Source organism: Ovis canadensis, chromosome 4 (genome assembly GCF_042477335.2).
Source record: "Ovis canadensis isolate MfBH-ARS-UI-01 breed Bighorn chromosome 4, ARS-UI_OviCan_v2, whole genome shotgun sequence".
Lineage (NCBI taxonomy): Eukaryota > Metazoa > Chordata > Mammalia > Artiodactyla > Bovidae > Ovis > Ovis canadensis.
The window spans coordinates 106,920,114-106,938,013 of NC_091248.1; the positions used below are offsets into that span (position 1 = coordinate 106,920,114).

Consider the following 17,900-nt stretch of genomic DNA (forward strand, 5'->3'; position numbering starts at 1 on the left):
ACTGAAGGGATGTCGAAGGGAGGGAGGGAGAAGCAGGAGAGGGCTGTCTCTGAGCTGCACAGATGCCAAGATGAGCATGAGAGAGTCTCTGGGCAGCTAGGGACAAAGGTCATGAGCCACCATGTCTGTCTTGCTTTTAACAGCTAGACATGGCAGTTGAAGCCACCTGCTTTCATGACTAGACCCCTGGCAGGTCTGGGGGTCACCCCAGAGAATAGCTTATGCTTGGATCTTTCCTGTAATAACCACACCATCTTGACTTAGTTAACTAATTTGCAATTATTTACTGAATATGGTATTAATCATGAGTACACAGCTGGTTGTTCAGGATGAAGGGGGTAAAATGGAAAAGGACAAGGATTTTGCTCTCCAAGAGATCACAGAGCAGCCAGGAAGAGGAGACTGGTGCTGGGGAGAAGACAATGAGCTCAGGAGGGACCTGAGGAACTCAGGGACGGAGACAGCTTTCACTTACTCCTCTCTAGACAGAGAGAGACATGTTCCCCTACAAGCTCTCATCTCTCCAGGAGTCAGGAAGGCAGGCAGAGGTTTCTCCAGACAGAAAACCGAGGGACAAATTGGGGTGCTCGCAAATAAGAGGCTACTCAGGGAGTAAAGTTCAGGGAAGTTTAGAAGCCAGTCCCTCCTCAGAAGCTGACATTTCCAGCTTCTAATCCTGAGGCTCTCTTTCTCTGCCTCCACCCCTGCCACCACGAAATCAATGGAGAAAAGAAAGTCAGTCTGGGGACTTGAAGGGCTGTGTCAAAAGCTCAGAAAATCAGCCAAGCCCTGAATCCTTGAAAGGACTCTGTCCCCCTCCTCAGTGACTAGAGCTCAAGAGGAGCTGTGGGGGCTCAGGTTCGATATCCAAACCCAAAATCCCCCCAACTCAAAATAGTAACCCATTCCCAGTCACTGCACCACACATTTCCAAAATTCATATTGACTTGTCTGAGGAGAGAACCGGTCCTCACAAGATGGGAGAGCAGGAGAGGGGGCTGAAGGGGCAGGAAGGAGGTGGCTGCAGAGACAAAGGAGGGGAGAGGTTGGCTTGGCGGCACAAAGACATGGAGCCAGCCTGGGAGGCAGAGCAGACAATGAGCCGGAGGTGAGCTACCTGTGTGGAGGCACTGAAGTGAGAGCTTCGACGCTTCAGGAGTCTCAGGCTCCGGATCTGGGCTCCTGAGACCCCTGCAGTCTCCAGGGAGGGTGCTGGTCTGGTCCTGGTAACAGCCTCCTCTCTGTTTCTGCTTCAGTCCTGCCAGGGGGTCCAGAGCTACAGAGAGCCCGGTGATCGGGAGCAGAGGGCAGCCTTCTGGGAGCAGCCAGTGATGTCACAGGCCATGAGCAGAGAGAGGAGGAGGAGGGAAGTGTGCATGGGGCTGACTGACGCCGGCCCTGAGTCAGGGCGAACCACAGCCAATGACCCACTGTGTCCTTTCACTGGAAGTCCTCGGAGCCCATGTTGCCCCCACCTGCCAGCCTGAAGCAGGGCCAGAGCCAGTCTCACCCAGGGCGCCCAGCCCCTGAGCAAACCCACTCAGGGGCCAGCACTCCTGAAGTGAATGAGGAATAAGGAAGATGGGGGAATTTCAGACTGTGTCTCCAAGTCTTCAGATGTTCAGAAGCCCAAACGTGACTTCCAGAACCACAGGCACAGCCTCCCACCCAGAATGCACTTTTGGGTTCTGAGTCAACTCCTGAGCCCTGTGTTGGTTGAAAAGATAAATGGGTACATAGACCAACACCTAAATACTGGCCAAGTTGGCCCATGAATCTCTCAGAGAATGAGGTATGTGTAGAAAAGAGTGTCACATGGCACCAGTTCTTCCCGAGTGTTCTAACCAAACTTCCAGTTGGCTCCTTGACTGAGGTGATGCCCAGGATGAGTCTTGCTTAGAAATTGGGGGACCCTGGGATTCAAAACACTGTCAACAGGGTTGATGGTGGGAATAAGCCTCTGAGGGGAGTTAGGTTGCAGGTGGGGTATCTATCCATTTCTAGACTTATCAGGCTCCATTCCACTAAGGATATGGTGGTTTTAGACTCTAAATTATGAATGACACTCCTGTTCCCACCGTGGACACCACAGGGTGCCCGGATCATTGTTGGGGTGGAAGGCCCAGCAGCTGGAAAGGAGACAAAGCCCCCAGCGCATGGAAGCTCTGCTGCCACCTCCCGCATGGGCAGATCTCTTGTGAAGGAGGCAGCATGGAAAGCTCTTCGGGTCCATCCCATACTTTGGATTCTGAGAGACCCTCTCAGAAGTCAGGCTGAAAGTAAGCAGGGTGTGGAGATCTAAGACCAGGTTTCACTGGTAAATGCTTTGGTTTTGGGGGGACAGGGGCATGGATGTCATGGTTGATCCTAGGGTTGGGAACTCATTCTCAAGACAGAGCCAAATGTATCACAGAAGTGGGTTTTCTCCCTTACCCTGATACTTACTCCCCTCCTTTTCCAGCCTCCTCAAGCTAGTCCAGAGCTCTGGGCAGACTGCAGCAGGTGGTTTCAGCACCAGGGGCAGGACAGCAGGTGCCCTCGTGGCTATAGAGCCAGTTCACTCCCAGGGCAGCTGGGACTGTTGGTCCCAATACTCAGCCATGCCTGGGTGAGAGGAGGAAGGCATGTGGTACCCCTGATCGTAGTCCTCTTTTCCTGCCTTCTCCCTTCCCCTTTATTTGCCCCTGCATCTGGGGACTAAAGGCTCCATGTCCGGACCCACTATTCCCATGGACAGCTGTGTGAGGGTGGAGATAGGGGTGTCAGGGGGAGCAGGGACAAGACCTGGCAGATGGTGGAGGCAGTGATTTCCCCCATAAACTACCCTCTACCCCCGCCTTTACAACACACTCTTGGGTCTGAACAAACAGAGGCTTTCGACCCAGAGGTGATGGTGGGAGGGAAAAGAGAGGAAGGGGAGCCTAGCCAGCCCAAAGGCTCAGCCACTCAGCCCTCTGCCCAAAGCGCCAGACTGTTTGAGGAGCAAATATCTGCCTTCACTGTCTGACTCTCTCAGCTGCCCCCACCGGGCTTGGGGCTAATTGTCCCTCATTAGCTGGGCCCAAGCCCCAGGCTGCTGCCAGCCCCCGCCATCTGCTCACAATTATACATTAACTCAGAGGTCTTGCCACCCGCCAGCCCGACTGTGCGCCCCTCTCCAGGCCAGCCATGGCCATTCCTGATTGTCCCTCGCCCTGTTATAGAGCCCAAACCACTGGCTTCTACTGCCTTCGGGGGCCCCTGATATAAAGCCCTGAAGCTGTGGGAAAAGACCAGTCCTCAGGTGAAGCGGCTGGAGTTCCCCTGCCCTCCTCATGGGGCCAGCAGGCGAGACAAGCCCATGCGTAAAGCTGGAGAGGGCAGGGCGCAGCCGGAGCTGAAACCGGAGGCTTTGCCCTGACTCCTCACCCTGGGCTTTGGGCACTCAGTGGGGGAGGCGACGCCAGTTCCAGGCTATTGCTATCCCTCCCTGTGGCCCCTCCTAGTGAGCTGTAGGGTTCTTGCTCCTAATTTTCCTCTCTCCAGAGAGCCCCATTTCCCGCCAGTCCTCAGCATTCCAGAGCGCACTGGCCACCTTGCCGAAACCGCTCTCCGGTAGCACACGCCTCTGAACTGAAATTCAACGTAGTTTCCTGGCCACAAAAATGTGGGGAATCTTCAAGTTCCTTGATATTCCTAAGCTTAGTCCTGAAGCTGAAACTCCCGCCACTGCCAGCCCTGCTCTCCCAGACCAGGCCTGGGAGAGCCTGCTTTTCTGCAAATCCCAGCACTTTTCTGGCGGGTGTCTGAAACACTGGCTACTCAGCTCCCTCCCTCTGAATGTGCCAGGGAGAGTGAAGAGCACTTTCTCTCAACTGGGGATACAGAAAACACCCCCTTTTCCTTCTTTTTTCACCAGGAGTGCCTAACCTCTGCGCTCCACGTTTCTCTCAGGACTAGGCTTTGCCGGGCAGGGTGGGGGAGCCTGCACTTTCCTCGACAACCCTTAGCAGAGCTTGGGGAGTTAGAACCAAGGACTCCAGGAGGCCAGGCAAGGAAACTCTCGGTGTTGGGGACGAGGGCAGCAAGGAAGAGCCCAGCCCAAAGCTGTCAGGTCCGGCCCCATGCACCTGAGACCACAGATGCCAAGTCACCTGTGGGGAATATGTCTCTGGGTCTGCAGGCATGCTAGCCCTGCCCAATGGGGAAGGGGCAGTGTCCTGACTGGAGCTTTCAGACCTGCCTGCTGACCCAAAGTTTCATCTGTTTCTCTAGGATGGCCAGCTATGAGCTCCGCAAAGCTTCCCCACTCCAGTGAAGAATTTGGGGAAGCAGATAGTGGTCCATTTTTAAAAATGCATTTTATTTTAATAAGCTTTATTTTTTAGGACAGTCTTAGGTTTACAGAGAAATTCCAAAGAGAGTTTTCATATACCCTACCCACTGTTTCCCCTCTTATGTTATGTAAGATCAAATATGATCTTACATCAGTATTTGTTATAATTAGTGAACCAATGTGGAAAGGGCTTCCCTGGTGGCTCAGAAGGTAAAGAATCCCCCTGCAATATGGGAGACCCAGGTTTCATCCCTGAGTCAGCGAAGATCTGCTGGAGAAGGGAATGGATACTCCTTCCAGTATTCTTGCCTGGAGAATCCCCATGGACAGAGGAGCCTGGTGGGCTACGGTCCATGGTGTCCAAAGAGTAAGACACGACTGAGCAACTAAAACTCATTGATAATTAAAATCCATGCTTCATTTTAGAGTTCCTCAGTCTTTCCCCTAACAGCCTCTTTTTGGTTTCAGGACGCCATCCTGGACACTACATTTAGTTACCAGGTATTCTGAGGCTCTTCTTGGCTATAACAATTTCTTAGATTTCCTTGTTTTTGATAACTTTGGAAATTTTGAGGAGTCAGGTGTTTTACAGGACATTTCTCAGCTGTGATTTGTCTGATGTTTTCTTCATGATTAGACTGGGCTTATGGGTTTTGTAGTTCAAACAGTACAGAGTCTGCCTGCAATGCAGGAGACTTGGGTTTGATCCCTGGGTCAGGAAAATCCCCTGGAGAAGAGAATGGCAATCCACCCCAGTATTCTTGCCTGGAGAATCCCCATGAACAGAAGAGCCTGGCGGGCTACAGTCCATGGGGGTGCAAAAAGTCGGACGTATCTGAGTGACTAGCACATGCGTGCGTGCACACACACACATGCGCACACACACACACACTCACACACACACACACACACACAGGTTTTGAGGAAGAAGATCCAAAAAGGTGAAGTGCCATTCTCATCACATCCCATCACAGCACACGTCAAAATGACTCACCTCTGTTGATGTTGACCTTGATCATGTTGCTGAGGTAGTGTATATTAGGTTTCCCCACTGAAATTACTCTTTTCCCCTCCTTTCTGTACAGCACTTTTTTGCAGGAAGTCCTGTGTACAAGGCACCCTTAAGAGTGAGAAGTTATACTTCACCTGCTTGAGGGTGATTACATTGATTTTGGATTTCTTATGCCCCAGAGATTTTTTTACTTCTCTCCCATTTATCTGGGGCTTCCCAGGTTCGTTGTTGTTCAGTCACCAAAGCCTAGTCATGTCAGACTCTCTGTGACCCCATGAACTGCAGCACGCCAGGTGACGTGGTGTTAAAGAACCTGCCTGTCAATACAGGAGGCGAAGGTTCAGTCCCTGGGTTGGGAAGATCCTCTGGAGTGGGAAATGGCAACCCACTCCAGTATTCTTCTCTGGGAAATCCCATGGACAGAGACTGGTGGGCTGCAGGCCCGACTGAGTGACTGAACACACGGCACACACAATCACTTGTTTGTTCACTAATTTTTGTCTATCAATATGGACTATGGATACTAATGTTTTTCTTTGGATCATGATCCAATATACTACTTGTTGTGGCTCAAATTGTTCTAGCTTCGGCCATTGGGCACTCTTTCAATTGGCTCATGTATCCCTTTGGCATATCCTCATTTTCATGGGGTTCAGTTTTTACTCTGTGTGTGTGTGTGTGTGTGTGTGTGAGTATCTCCTTATTTATCTTATACATCACCTGCCCCAAGCCTAGAATTAGTCACTTCTCCACTGAGCTCTGGTTCCCTTGGTTGGAGAGTGGTGTGAAAAAGCAAAGATCTGGGCACTAGGTTTTCTGGCTGCTACTGGGATATCCGTGTTTCTGGATTCTCTCAGCTGAGAGAGGAAAGAAATAAACATTAGTGTGCACTAATCTGTGTATGTAGACATATTAACATCTGTAATGAATTCCATATGTAACCATTTCCATCTGTATAGACCAAACATGAGTTAATACTCATGTCTCCAACTCCAATCCATTATTACACAGATCATTCTAGTTTCCTCCCTTGCTTTTCTGTAAAGTCTATATAATACTTATGTACAATTTATTTTACCTTTAGTTTTACAGATTCTACTCATTTCCAAAGTTACTTAAATAGGCGCCCCTTTCCCCACCCCCTTCCCTTCATAATCTAACTGTAGTACAGTTGGATTATTTAGTCATATTCTGCATTTCACTTTAGGATTCCCTGACCTCTAAATAACTTTTGAAATCTGTATACATTAAGATTCACTCTTTGTGCTATAAAGTTCTATAGGTTTTGATAAATGCTAAATCTGTGTATTTATTTACTATTCTGTATAGAAACTGTACAGAATAGTTTCCCCCACCCTAAGAAATCTGTAGCATTTCACCTATTCAACTCGCCTCCCTCCCCACAAGCCACCGGCAACCACTGATCTTTTGTATAAATACCATTGTTTTGCCGTTTCTGGAATGTCATAATGAAACCATAAAGTGTGCTGCCTTTTCAGACTGGCTTTTTTCACTTAGTAATATGCACTAAAGATTCCTGCATGTCTTTTCTGATAGCTGATTTCTTTTTAGGACTGAATAGTAGTCCATTGTATGGATGAACCACAGTTTATGTATCTATTCACCTACTCTAGACAAGTTTTCAACTCTTTCAGGTAAATAACAAGCAGTACAACTGCTGAAGCACATGGTATGAGTATGTTCACTTTTGTGAAAAACCACCAAACTGTCTCCCAATGTGGCTGTACCATTTTGCATGCCCTCCAGCAGTAAACGAGAGTTCCTATTGCTTCACATCCCCATTAGCATTTTGTGTTATCAGGATTTTGGATTTTGGCCATTCTGATAGGTGTCTGGCTTGGAGAATTCTGAGCATTACTTTACTAGCGTGTGAGATGAGTGCAATTGTGTCATAGTTTGAGCATTCTTTGGCATTGCCTTTCTTTGGGATTGGAATGAAAACTGACCTTTTCCAGTCCTGTGGCCACTGATGAGTTTTCCAAATTTGCTGGCATATTGAGTGCAGCATTTTCACAGCATCATCTTTCAGGATTTGAAAGAGCTCAACTGGAATTCCATCACCTCCACTAGCTTTGTTCGTAGTGATGCTTTCTGAGGCCCACTAGATTTCACATTCCAGGATGTCTGGCTCCAGGTGAGTGATCACACCATCGTGATTATCTTGGTCGTGAATAACTTTTTTGTACAGTTCTTCTGTGTGTTCTTGCCACCTCTTCTTAATATCTTCTGCTTCTCTTAGGTCCATACCATTTCTGTCCTTTATTGTGCCCATCTTTGCATGAAATGTTCCCTTGGTATCTCTAATTTTCTTGAAGAGATCTCTGCTGCTGCTGCTGCTAAGTCGCTCCAGTCTGACTCTGTGCGATGCCATAGACGGCAGTCCACCAGGCTCCCCTGGCCCTGGGATGCTCCAGGCAAGAACACTGGAGTGGGTTGCCATTTCCTTCTCCAATGCCTGAAAGTGAAAAGTGAAAGTGAAGTCGCTCAGTCCTGTCCAACTCTTCGCGACCCCATGGACTGCAGCCCACCAGGCTCCTCCATCCATTGGATTTTCCAGGCAAGAGTACTGGAGTGGGGTGCCATTGCTTTCTCCAGAAGAGATCTCTAGTCTTTCCCATTCTGTTGTTTTCCTCTATTTCTTTGCATTGATTGCTGAAGAAGGCTTTCTTATCTCTTCTTGCTATTCTTTGGAACTCTGCATTCAGATGCTTATATCTTTCCTTTTCTCCTTTGCTTTTCGCTTCTCTTCTTTTCACAGCTGTTTGTAAGGCCTCCTCAGGCAGCCATTTTGCTTTTTTACATTTCTTTTCCATGGGGATCGTCTTGATCCCTGTCTCCTGTACAATGTCACGAACTTCTGTCCAGAGTTCATCAGGCACTTGGTCTATCAGATCTAGTCCCTTAAATCTATTTCTCACTTCCACTGGATAATCATAAGGGATTTGATTTAGGTCATACCTGAATGGTCTAGTGGTTTTCCCTACTTTCTTCAATTTAAGTCTGAATTTGGCAATAAGGAGTTCATGATCTGAGCCACAGTCAGCTCCCTGTCTTGTTTTTGTTGACTGTATAGAGCTTCTCCATCTTTGGCTGCAAAGAATATAATCAATCTGATTTCAGTGTTGACCATCTGGTGATGTCCATGTGTAGAGTCTTCTCTTGTGTTCTTGGAAGAGAGTGTTTGCTATGACCAGTGCATTTTCTTGGCAAAACTCTATTAGCCTTTGCCCTGCTTCATTTCATACTCCAAGGCCAAATTTGCCTGTTACTCCAGGTGTTTCTTGACTTCCTACTTTTGCATTCCAATCCCCTATAATGAAAAGGACATCTCTTTTGGGTGTTAGTTCTAAAAGATCTTGTAGTGAACTTTCAGATGTTCAAGCTGGTCTTAGAAAAGGCAGAGGAACCAGAGATCAAATTGCCAACAACCACTGGATCAAGGAAAAAGCAAGAGGGTTCCAGAAAAACATCTATTTCTGCTTTATTGACTATGCCAAAGCCTTTGACTGTGTGGATCACAATAAACTGGAAAATTCTGAAAGAGATGGGAATACCAGACCCCCGACCTGCCTCTTGAGAAACCTATATGCAGGTCAGGAAGCAACAGTTAGAACTGGACATGGAACAACAGACTGGTTCTAAACAGAAAAAGGAGTACGTCAAGGCTGTATATTGTCACCCTGCTTATTTAACTTATATGCAGAGTACATCAAGAGAAATGCTGGGCTGGAAGAAGCACAAGCTGGAATCAAGATTGCCAGGAGAAATATCAATAACCTCAGATATGCAGATGACACCACCCTTGTGGCAGAAAGTGAAGAGGAGCTAAAAGCCTCTTGATGAAAGTGAAAGAGGAGAGGGAAAAAGTTGGCTTAAAGCTCAACATTCAGAAAATGAAGATCATGGCATCTGGTCCCATCCCTTCATGGCAAATAGATGGGGAAACAGTGGAAACAGTGTCAGACTTTATTTTCTGGGGCTCCAAAATCACTGAAGATGGTGACTGCAGCCATGAAATTAAAAGATGCTTACTCCTTGGAAGGAAAGTTATGACCAACCTAGAGAGCATATTCAAAAGCAGAGACATTACTTTGCCAACAAAGGTCCATCTAGTCAAGGCAATGGTTTTTCCGGTGGTCATGTATGAATGTGAGAGTTGGACTGTGAAGAAAGCTGAGCGCTGAAGAATTGATGCTTTTGAACTGTGGTGTTGGACAAGATTCTTGAGAGGCCCTTGGACTGCAAGGAGATCCAACCAGTCCATTCTGAAGGAGATCAGCCCTGGGTGTTCAGTGGAAGGACTGATGCTAAAGCTGAAACTCCAGTACTTTGGCCACCTCATGTGAAGAGTTGACTCATTGGAAAAGACTCTGATGCTGAGAGGGATTGTAGGCAGGAGGAGAAGGGGACGACAGAGGATGAGATGCCTGGATGGCATCACCGACTCGATGGACATGAGTTTGGGGAAACTCCTGGAGTTGGCGAAGGACAGGGAGGCCTGTATCACAGCGACTCATGAACTGATCTGAAAGGTGTCTAGTAGTATATCATTGTCATTTAACTTGCTTCTCCTTAAAGGACAGGATGTGGATAATCTTATCATATGCTTCTTTGCCATCTGTTTATCTTTTTGGGAGCAGTATCTATTAAAGTCTTTGATTCATTTGTTAATCAGCTGTTTGTTTTCTCATTGGTACGCTTGAAGAGTTCTTTGCATATTTTGGATAACATTCCTTTCTCAGAAAAGTGTTTTGCAAATATTTCCTCCCAGTTCAACTTCTCCTGTAATATTGTTGCCCTTGTCTTTCCAAGAGCAGAGTTTGTAATCATACTGAAGTTCAGCTTATTGGTTATTTTTATCATGGACCATGTCTTCGGTGTTTTATTTAGAAAGGCATCTTCAAACCCATTAACTATAATTTTTAGAGCTGCTTTAGATTCACAGCAAAATTGAGAAGAAAGTACAGAGAAGTCCCATATACCTCTTGCCCCCACCGAGGCATAGCCTCCTCCATTTTCAAAATCTCCAGTTTGTTACAGTCAAAATCTCCAGTTTGTTACAGTTAATGAACCTAAGCTATAAATTTTATAGATGTTTTTGATCAAGCTGAGGGTGTCCTCTTCTATTCCCCATATGCTGAGAGCTTTTATCATGAGTGGATATTGGATTATATTAAATGCCTTTTCTACATCAATTGATATAATCATTTTTCTTCTTTATCCTGCTAATGTGACAGATTATATTCATTGGTTTTTAAATATTGAGCCAGCTTTCCACACCTGGAATAAACTCACTTGGTCATGGCATATGATTCTTTTTATACATTATTGGATACAACTTACTAATATTTTACTGATTTTTTTTCACCTATGCTCATGAAAATACTGGTGTTCAGTTTTCATTTCTTATGATGTCTTTAACTGCACTGGGGGCTTCTCTGGTGGCTCAGATGGTAAAGAATCTGCTTGCAGTGTAAGAGACCCAGGTTCCATCTCCTGGTCAGGAAGATGCCCTGGAGAAGGGAATGGCTACCCACTCCAGTATTCTTGCCTGGGGAATTCCATGGATAGAGGAAGCTGATGGGCTACGGTCCATGGGGTCGCAAAGAGTTGGACACGAGTGAGCATGTCAGGGTAATTAATATTGGTCTCATAAAATGAGTTAGGAAGTGTTCCATCAGAGAGCCAGCTTTGAGAGTGAGGGCAGGGTTTACTGAGCACCTGTAACTCAGGCTGAGAGACATGCAAAGCGCATCTCCTGTCTGACATCCAGGACAGTATATCTCAGTAATTAACAATGGGATCTTTAGAGCCAACAAATCTCAGTTCCTGTCCCAGCCCTCCCACACCATCTGCGTGATCCTGGGCCAATTAACTGTTAATTTAACAAATAATAATTGAATACCTATTTTGTGCCAGGCACGGGGATAACAGCAGTGGATAAAAAAAGACAAATCCCAGTGCCCTTGGAGCCTTTTTTTTTTTTTAGGCTTATATTTTTAAACTTTCTGTGCTTCAGTTTTCCACATCTATAACATGTGACTTTAATAGTACCTGGGCTTCCTCAGTGGCTCAGGAGGTAAAGAATCCGCTTGCAATGCCGGACACATAGGAGGTGTGGGTTTCATCCCTGGGTTGGGAAGATCCCCTAGAGGAGGAACTGGAAACCTACTCCAGTACTCTTTCCTGAAAAATCCCATGGACAGAGGAGCCTGGAGGACCACAGTCCAAAGGGTCACAAAGACTCAGAAACGGCTGGGCGAGTAAGCAAGCATACATAATAGCACCTACCTCATAAGACTGATGTCTTATATAAGTGAATGTATATAAAGAATACTCCATATATTCCATTATATTATAATTGTTGTTACTACTGTTACTACTACTATTATGTGCCAGCAGATAATGCTATTCTCTATTGACTGAGTTCACCAGTTCCAGCCTAGGACATTCCTAGCCCCGCCCTTGCTGCCTTAAGTCTCCACTCCTATCATTTCTGTCTCTGCTTCTTCAGCTGAACCTCGTGCTCTTTAGGCTCACTAAGCCTATTATATGACATTCCTTCTCTTATCTAGAGTTTCCTTATCTGGAGATAGTTGGATGGCTATCTTTCTGCTGCCTTTGAAATATCCAAAGTTCTGTATCAAAGAGTCATGCCTGACTCTGTGTGACCCCACGAACGGTATCCACCAGGCTCCTCTGTCCATGGGATTCTCCAGGCAAGAATGCATTACCTTCTCCAGAGGACATTTCTGACCCAGGGAAGGTCTCCTGCACTGCAGGTGAATTCTTTACCGACAGAGCCACCTGATCTCAACTACTTGAAATCAATTGTTCTAGCCTTCCCTGGACCGCTCCACAGTCATCTCTCTCTTTCTTTTTGTGGAAGAAAGTGCAACAGTGAAGTTTCATGGAGACTCCTATTTCCTCTCTGCTTCTCTCTTCTCTCACTGTTCAACCTTTAGACTGTTCACCAAACCCCTCACTTTCTCCACCCACTATGCCGGTTTCTCTTTCTCCTGGTACTTTAAGTTCTTTCTGTTAGTTTTCTATATCTCATAGTACGATATATAATAATAATCATCTCCATCAAACAGTGTCTGGAAAGGACGCTGGCTTGAGCTGCTGGACCTCAGTCACCAGGGATCAGCCCCTCTGGAGCCTGCCTGAGACGCGCAGGTGCCCCTCAGGGTCTGCACATGGGCTCCCCCTGCAGGATGCCCAGGGCTCTGCGTTTGGTAGGGACACAGCCTGACGGTAATTGTTGGTAACCCAGTCTTCCTTCATCACTTCCCCTCTGAGAGTCGGAGCCGTGTGATTGGCAGGCGAGTCAGCATCAAGTCAGAAGAGGCAAAGGAGATGCAGACTTGGGAAATATTTGGCAGCTGCCAGTGCCCTGAGGCACCAGTTCCCCTTCTAACCCCGTACCCTTCAATATCCGCTCCCCACACCATGAGTCTGACTTTCTCCAGAGATGGAATTGAAAACACAGGCTCAGGAACTCAACAGGGTAAAATCCTTTGGGGGTTATTGTCACTGTTAAGAAAGCTAGGTTTGAAAAGAGAATTCTCCTCTTTTCTCAGGAGAGAACAAGGAATTTATTTTAAACCAACAGGTAAAACTATCAGTCAAACTAACATAATTGCCCAAATGTACTAATCTTAGTAACTCAGAAAAAATAAGTCTGCTGGATCGGTAATAAAGAATGCTGATTTGACCTCTGGTATTTTCTTTTCTTTTTACATTGTGAGAAAGTATGCATCACTTAACCGTGTTTAAGTGCACAGTTCCATGGCTTCAAGTACATTCACAGTGTGGTATAGCCATCATCACTATTCGTTTCCAGAATTTTTCATCATCCCGAATTCTGTACCCGTTAAACAACTCTCCTTTCCTCATCCCCTCTAAACTTGGACCTTAATGTTACTTTCTGTTTCTATTGATTTCCCTATTCTAGGTACCATGTGTGAGTGGGATCATGTAATATTCGTTCTTTTGCGTATGACTTATCTCACTTGGCATGGTGTCTTTGAAAAGCAAGTTCTTAGGCATGCTTCCCTTCTGTTTATTATCCTGTCTCAAAAAAATTAAAGCTACTTTTGGAGCTATTGGTGGAGCCCTGGGTAAGAACAGAGGTGGAGTCCTGGGCAATAATGGAGATGTCAGTCCATCTGCCTGTGAGGATGAAGTGTTGAAGCAAAGGAAGTCTGTAAGAGTAGACTCCCTTTGAGTTTCAAGTTCACATGTCTTGAGTACTGGGAGAGCTCCAGATGAGAGAGAAAACAAGGCAAGATAATGTCATCAGCCAGCCCACAGAGGTACCACGCAATTCAAATAGGAAAACAACAGGGACATACTTGGCGGTCCAGAGGTTAAGACTTAGTGCTTCTGACGCAGGGGGCACAAGTTTGATCCTTGGTCAGGACACTAAGATCCCACATGCTCCCAGCTGTGGCCACAAAAACAGAAAACAGGAACAACAACAACAAGCTGATTTTTAAAAAAACAACAAAAACAAAACAGGAAAACAACAGCTTGTCTCTCTCCTCCAAATGCTGGGCTTTCTCTGTTCTGGAGGGTGAAAGTGCAAGTCACTCAGTCGTGTACGCTCTTTGGAACCCCATGGACTAAACAGTCCATGGAAACCTCCAGGCCAGAATACTGGTGTGGGTAACCTTTCCCTTCTCCAGGGGATCTTCCCAACCCAGGGATCGAACCCAGGTCTTCCGCATTGCAGGCAGATTCTTTACCAGCTGAGCTAGTGAATCCTCTGAACTCCAGTCTGCTTGGAAAGTAGATAGGGTCAAAATAGCAAAATTATGATGCCCAAATGAGTCCTGCCTTCTAGTTTCTACATTCTTGCTCTCCTAACCCACTCTCATCTTTCAACAACTAATGGAGGAGGAGATGAAAGGGGAAAGCTTGAAGTAGAAGGAAACAGTACCCTTGGTAGGCACTCCAGAGCAAATGCCCAGCAAGGCAATAACCCTCCTGGCTCTCACCAGGTGCCATTTCTCCTTATGCTCTCCCTGCAAGTTCTTCCTATGGCCCACTTCATGGGGCCAGCACTTTGTGCTGACTGTCATATTCTCATCCACGTGTTTAGATCTCCTTTGAGGTTCATCCTCCCCAAGGTAAAGAGAAGATCAGGAGCTAGGCAGAACCCATAGGTAAACGAATCCCCAAGTTAACTGAATTCTTTCTACAAACAACTTGACCATTGTATGGTATCCTGATATGTGAGCTGGGTACAGAAAGAGGCTGTGGGCCAGGTCCTAGGAATAGCCTGCCAACAAGGCCTCAACTGGGCAGCCAGAGGGCAGTGTTTGGCTACCTAGTACCTGATAAGGAAGCATCCCTAATATGGGGCAAAGGCTCAGAAAATGGGGCTGAAGCTGGCACCAGCAGGCAATATTAAAAGCAAATCACTCCCAGGCCCTAGAATACACACGCCACCACTAGGGAACCTGCATGCCACAACTAGAGAAAGCCTGAGTGCCGCAATGAAGACCCAGCACAGCCAAAATAAAAAATAATAATAAGTTTTTAAAAACCACTTCCAGGACTCCTAAACCTCTCAGATATATTCAGCTCTGTTTTAACCCCAGGAGCTTAAAGGAGACTCCCTGTAATCACTACTTTCTAGGAACAGAAATTTTCCTGGGAGAGAAAGGACAATCAAGTTGGATAAAGAGAAAAAAAATTGCCCAAGGTGCTAGATAACAGTTTCTGCAGGAGAAACACAGAAAATTGTTACAGTGGCTTGAAACAGTGACTCATCTAGCCCAGGATTTTGTTTCTAGGACTGAAAAAAACAAGGATTCTTTGATGGAGAAAATAAAAGCTGAGTGAGCAAAAGACCTTGTAAAGTAAGAAAGAAAGGGTGATAAGGTGAATGTTAGTAAATGTTACTAAAAGGATGTCTTTGACAATGACCTTAGCCTTTTTGTGAGGTGGGATGGACTTTAAGAGGCTTCCTAAAGCATGCTTCATGAATAGATTGACAGAAGGACTGAGTTCTTGAATTTAGGACTCAGTCGACCTGGGTGAGAAGGCAATGGCACCCCACTCCAGTACTCTTGCCTGGAAAATCCCATGGATGGAGGAGCCTGGTAGGCTGCAGTCCGTGGGGTCGCTGAGAGTTGGACACGACTCAGTGACTTCACTTTCACTTTTCACTTTCATGCTTCGGAGAAGGAAATGGCACCCCACTCCAGTGTTCTTGCCTGGAGAATCCCAGGGACGGTGGAGCCTGGTGGGCTGCCGTCTATGGGGTTGCACAGAGTTGGACACAACTGAAGCGACTTAGCAGCAGCAGCAGCATACCTGGGTTGGGACTTTCCTGTGCGTCAGTGGCTCAGTGTCTGATTCTTTGTGACCCCATGGACTGTAACCCACCAGGCTCCTCTATCCATGGGGGTTCTCCAGGCAAGAATACTGGAGTGGGTTGCCATGCCCTCCTCCAGGGGATCTTCCCAGCCCAGGGATCCAACCTGCACCTCTTACATCTCCTGCATTGGCAGGCAGGTTCTTTACCCACTCAGCCACCTGGGAAGCCGTGATGCCAATGCAGAGGGTGTGGTCTGTGAACTAAGATCTCACACAACACATGCCCCGGCCCTGCCCCGACAGAAAAAAAAAAAGACCTAGGTTGGAATCATACCCTCTGAGCTTCAGTTTTATTGCTTTCACAGGGGAAACATTTCCCCCATGGGAGATTATTAGGGCAATTTCATGTGGTAATATGATAGTATATAAAAATATCTAGTACTATGCCATACCATCTTAAAGACTGAATAAAAAGTAGTGTGTATAATTTACTTAAGCACCAACAGAAGGAAAAATGGGGCTACTTAGTTACAAAAAATGATGAGCATGTGGCTATGCAGGCGTTCTGAAGTGATGTGCAATAAAACCAGGCCTGAGCAAAAGCTCAAATAGCAAAGAATCTTTGGCTGTTTTTCTGGGCTGTTGGTTTATGATCACACAGAACTCTCTCCTATTTATTCTTTCTCACCCAGATGAATTCTGGCCTGGAGGCTAGAAAGACATAATTGTCAATCATGCTGTTGCCCAAGAGAAGCAATACGCTGTCTTTCCAGGGTACACTTTGGGTGTGTTGGCCAGTAGACAGGGCCCATGGGACCAAGTCCTGCAGAGCAGCTGCACCACTATTACCTGAATAAGTGATCACAGCTGCACTTCTGGGCAATCTTCCATAGTATTCTGCAACCAGCACCAGCTATGTGGTATGGACCCTTAGAAAGGTGCCCCCCAACCCACCTGTGAATGAGGCTGGGGGTGGGATGGCCTCTGTAAGGCTGCCTTCTTGGGAAAAGTTCATGAGTACCACTTATCTCCTAACCAGTTACAGTCTTTTGTAAGCATTTATTATGCTCCAATGCCATGTTCTGACTCCTTTTCTTTCTTTTGCATTTCCTGGCCCTAAAAAGGTTCTTCTTAAAAATATATGCATTTATATACATGTACATATATTTGGCTATGCCGGGTCCTAGTTGTGACATGCAGGATCGTCAGCTGCAGCATGTGGGATCTAGTTCCCTGATCAGGGATGGAACCCATGTCCTCTGCATCGGGAGCGAGGAGTCCCAGCCACTGGACCCCCAGGAAAGTTTTTATACTGATAGGAGATGGAGGTTGAAAGTCTTAAGGAAAACAATGCATAGGGTGGGATTTTTGTATTAAGGATGGGGTGGGTTTTTTTTTTTAATCATTGTTTAAGGTTTTATTTTCTTTCTTTTTTTGGGGGGGGGGGTGGGCTGTGCTTCAGGGCTTGTGGGATCTTAGTTCCCCAATCAGGGATTGAATCTAGTTTATTACAGTGAAAAGTGCTAAGTCCTAACCACTGGACCACCAGGGAGCTCCTAATTTATTCTCTTAAGGGTCCTTCAGCAGGTGGAATGGAAGATCTCTGGCACCTTGGGTAACCAAGGCGTTATCCTGCTTCACTGCTTATTCTGTCTGGAGGGCCTCCACATCAGTGCCTTGTCTCCCGAGTTGTCTCTACAGTTGATGGAGTACCTTCAAGTCCTCACGTCACGTATTCCTCAATCAATCACAAGAGTCTGCACTCCTGTCTCCACAACTTCCTCATTTGTGGGCTGCACACCAGGAGAATACTTGGTTTCTGTCTCTCTCCAACCTCAGGACAAACTTCCCCCAGCCACACTTTGGAGCCTTTGTAGATTTTAGTAGAATCTCATATTTTCATTTGCCCCCATGAGAGAGAAGCAATTTCAGGGGAATAAATAAGGAACTTAACTGAACTCCAGCATCCTCTGTCCATGGACCTGCGACTCCCAATGATTCTGTGCTTTGTCTCTCACCTTGATTGGTTCAGGCCCTCTTGGCTAGGCCAAGGGTGCTTAATTATAAAAGGTTTATTTTTAGTTTGGGGGAAGAGACAAATCCACTTAGGAATATGGGGGAGTTATAAGTAAAAAGGAAGATAAATGGGAGGAAAAAGAAGGAGAAGGGAAGGGAATGCCTAGGGGAATCCGTTTAGCTGTAGACATTAGGGTAACTGCACAG

General features: G+C 46.4%; 1 pseudogene; it reads right to left on the minus strand.

Annotated features, from left to right (window-relative positions):
- Nucleotides 1-17,257: 17,257 nt before the first annotated feature.
- On the minus strand, nucleotides 17,258-17,655 carry LOC138439822 (mth938 domain-containing protein pseudogene; annotated as a pseudogene).
- Between the last annotated feature and the right edge of the window lie 245 nt (nucleotides 17,656-17,900).